Below are 4244 nucleotides of genomic sequence, written 5' to 3'. Positions count from 1 at the left end.
GCTCTAATTTCTCCTTTATGTTAATGATGGTGGTATCCAAGGCAAATACTGTCTCTGCCTTATCTATTTCATCCCCAATGATGGAACTTTTCTTGAGGGCAGTATTAATTGTTAACAACATCCAGTCCCGACTGCATTTAGTTGCGACTCCTGAGAATAGTGTTTTATATTCTTCATCGTCTATGAATAAGCATGGCTCATTTCTAACTAAAAGGCCCTGGGGAATAATATTCTTTTTTAAATATTCTGTCAACAAGTGACTATGCATTTCTGTTCGAAATTTTTTCTTTTTCAATTTAATAATGCTGTCACTAGTGATCGAAGAACCATCATTGGGGCCCATAGTCCCCTCAATGTTGTCAAAAAATGATGGAACGTTAATGGCATCTGCCAACTGTTCTTCACTGAACGAGACCACATCAGTGGCTGCCATAGTCAGAGAATAATGATAAAGCAGAATTAATCTGCACTAGAAGTTGGGGAACAAAGGGTCTGTAGTGCAGAGAAAGGGTCACTGTGTAAAGCAACACGGGAAAAAATTCCCAAAATATTCCCAAAATATTGTCTCTAATTTCGAACAACCCATGCAACACGAAGTTGCACCAATAATATATCACAACGGATGGGTAACCCCTATGCCATGGAACTGGGGAACAACAAAATTACAAAAAAAGATCCCGAAGGGAAAAAGGGAGTTCACATGGAGGAGTACTGTATTAATTTGAGTACTCAATTATGGAAATAGAGGCGAGGAAGAAAAGGAGAGCCCAGTCATAAATATTCACATTATCATTTTTAATTAGTAATTTATTACCATTATAAAATTGCATAATATATAAACATCAAATCAACAATAAAATCGATGAATTGATTATAAAATACTTGTCAAATCTAATGCCTCAAGCCATTCAATAGCAGTTTAGTTGCCACAATTCGTAACCTCATGTTACTCAAGGTGAAGCATCGCTGTCTCATTTTAAATTCCATCCAAATAGTCAAAGTGCTATGGAGAGGGCAAATAGTTAACAATTGAATAAAGTGCTAAGTGCAACCAAGTGCTAAGTGCCAAGTTGTTAACAAAGAAATAAAGTACTAAATGCAAAAAAAAGTGCTACGTGCCTACTGTGCATACATGATCTTAAAATATCATAACAGTTTCGGCGAATTCAACCTATCTGGCTCCATTGAGCGAGTCAGTAGTCGCCTTCCTCAGGGCGCACTAAATATTGCAAATAAAAACCTGGAACGAACTAATGCTTAAATTTTTTGTCTATCATTCAGTAGTTCTTGCAGGTAAAACTTTGTACAATTCATAAGAGCTTGATTGTAGATCTGAAAGTCTGTGGGAGACGTTGACCCTTAATGAAACACATTAAAACAGACAAAATAGAAAAAACAGAAAAAAAACTTTGTTAAAATACAGAGTATAATGAGTGAGCCTCCTAATTTTCGATGCCTCTAGCCATGGAAATAAAACCTGGGGATATATATATATATTCACCTAAGTTGGTCCAGAAGTGGTGCCGAAAAATGTGTTTGTTTCGATCCGCCACCCAAACAGGACTGGTGATGCAAATAAATTTACATCTACAAAAGACAAAAATAAGAAGCTAAAAGAGATATCACTAGATTATCTCAGACTTCGATTGCTAGAACGCAGTGTCCCCTGTCTCCACAGAGAGCAGATCAATATGTTACCCCTTCTATTACCAACCTTAAATTGTAGAATGTTTTAGCCTCTAATCGTGTCTGCAATCGACTCTATAATAGATAAGGATAGGGAATATTCCAAATCTTCGAGTCTTCGACGGTGTGGGATCAAGTTGGAAGGAGAGGCCAACAAATGCTAACCCGTAGGTGAAAAAACCCTAAGAAAAAGGTATAGAACAAGGTTTGCATATTAAAGGTTGTAAGCCATTAGGTGCAGCAATTAAAGAAGCGTTTTGAGTTGAAAAAGTAAACTGCATCAAATTAAATGGGTTCAGACAGGGTGGGAGGATGAACTAATGCTTGGATCAGACAAATGCCACTTGCACAAGCCTGTCCTAGTTTGTCATGTTGAAACTGACAATTCTGGACCTCTAGTGCACCCGTTTCAAGCCACTGTAATAGTGTCAAAGTTCTAATCTAGGAAAGTCTTTTATCTAGATTATTAAATAGCGGGCTCGGGTTCGCGCCGTCCGATATAGTCTCCTCCACAAGATGTATAAATATGCACAAAACTCGAGACATTAAATCAAGCTAAATATATGTCCTATGTCCTGTCGGTAACATACAAGGAGACTAAATGCGGCTCGCGGAGAGGAGAGCCTACAGATATATATAAAATAGCAAAGTATTCTCACCCGGTACAAGCCTTCTCTTTCGTCTCTGAATGCAGCTGCCTGAAATGCACACCATCCGATGTGGCCTCCGCGGCTGTGTTTATAAACACACGCGGTACTAGAGACAGAAACAAGACTGCGTATGTGCCCTTTGGCCTATAGAGACTAAAAAAGGACTAAAGTACGGTCTCGCCACACAGAAAACCTACAGATGTATAAATGTGTGTTAGCAAATGTAGCATGAATGAATGTGCCAACAATATTACCTACTCAGGCTATATTTAAATAACTGGCGTAAAAAAAACGCTGTTGAGTGTTGTATTCAACATTGTACGCGAAATAGCACCCTAATAAAATAGGGACTATATGCGTCAATTTTAAGTCCCATAAATGCTCAAAGGGGACTTAATTTCTAAAATACAGGGACCAAGGCATAAGTTGCCAAAATGGATGTGTTAAACAATCATCAGCGGACCTGGGTGAGGATCCACTTGCAGTGATCTAGTAAAAAAGTATATATATGTGTGTGTAGCATGTTAAGGTATACAATGGAGCCATTCCTCTTGGCGATTAAGTCCTGTCTCATAACTATTAGTGTTATACATCCACCATTGTTCCCTTTGCGCCAAGCGGGATGCTGTGTTGTTAACATCAGTGCCATAGACTTTTTCCAAAACGCACCATTTCAAGTTGTTCAGATCATGATTGTTTTCGACAAAATGAGACACTAAGGGAGCAGACACAATTTTGTTTCGAATTTTAGATTTATGTTCGCCAATTCTAGTTTTGATAGGCCTAGATGTTCTACCAATGTACGTTAAGGCACAGGGACAGATAATTACGTAAATCACGTTTTTGGTGTTACACGTGGTATGATGATTAAGGTTCCAATTTTTACCATTAATCCCTACAACGGATCCAGTGATTGTAGAAGCACATTGGTTGCAAAAACCACATGGAAAGTGTCCTTGGATGGATTTGCCACCCCACAATCCTGTCACCGTATTCAATTTAGGTCCAGTACTCGACCTGTCGGCTTTAGTGAGCCAACTTTTGAGGTTCTTGCCTTTCTTGAATGCAAAAATAGGTTTTGCAAGTCCTGGATTATTTAGTTGAAGCAGATGCCAATGTTTCATAATGCTTTGTTTGATCTTGTGATGAAAGGTGTTGAAAGTCATAGCGCAAACTAGCCGCTCCTTAGTAATATCTTCCCGGGAATGTTTCTCGAGGAGAATATCTCGATGCTGGGATCTGGCTCTTTTGCGAGCTTGACGAAGTAGGTATTTAGGGTAGCCTCGCTGATGCAGTCTATCTTCAATAATGTTCGCCTGAGTCTTATAGTCTTCCAATTTAGTACAGTTTCGTCTAGCCCTGAGAAACTGACTATAAGGAATGCTCTTGCGCAATGATTCAGGATGAAAACTGTCGAATCTTAAAATAGTGTTCCGATCAGTTTCTTTTCGGTACAGGTCAACAATAATACAGCCCTCAAAGTTCTTGATTAACAAATCCAAGAACGGCAAAGAGGTGCTATTGGCTGTCATAGTAAATTTGAGGTTCGTATCCATCGCATTTAGCCATGGAAGAAATGCAAGGTGATCTGCCTTTGTTTTGTCCCAGATTATAATTATGTCATCAATATAACGTTTATACAATTTAATGGCATCTCTGTAGGGATTAATGTCTGACAAGATACACCTGTTTTCAAAATTCCACATAAAAAGTGTGGCGTAATTGGGGGCAAATGCTGCCCCCATCGCTGTTCCCTTCACTTGTAGATAATAAGAAGACTTGAAACGAAAATAATTGCGTGAAAGAGCTATCTCAAGTAAATCTATTAGTATTTCAGTGGGAACTACTTGAATGCCTGGCCGTGAGTCCAAAAAGTCTTTCATTATTTTTAAAGATTCCATTTGTGGT

The 4244-nt window shown here is 38.7% G+C and overlaps 1 long non-coding RNA gene across 1 annotated transcript; it reads right to left on the bottom strand.

Annotated features, from left to right (window-relative positions):
• Positions 1–625: 625 nt before the first annotated feature.
• On the bottom strand, positions 626–1967 carry LOC138527753 (uncharacterized). Its single transcript, XR_011284033.1, has 3 exons — positions 1715–1967; positions 1502–1587; positions 626–1358 (listed from the first exon to the last, which is right to left on the bottom strand). It is a non-coding gene; the product is annotated as an uncharacterized lncRNA (long non-coding RNA).
• Between the last annotated feature and the right edge of the window lie 2277 nt (positions 1968–4244).

This window comes from Ambystoma mexicanum, chromosome 7q (assembly GCF_040938575.1).
Source record: "Ambystoma mexicanum isolate Mex_15411 chromosome 7q, UKY_AmexF1_1, whole genome shotgun sequence".
Classification (NCBI taxonomy): Eukaryota; Metazoa; Chordata; class Amphibia; order Caudata; family Ambystomatidae; genus Ambystoma; species Ambystoma mexicanum.
The sequence above is the reverse complement of the archived record's forward strand: the minus strand, read 5'-3'. Positions and strand labels throughout refer to the sequence as shown.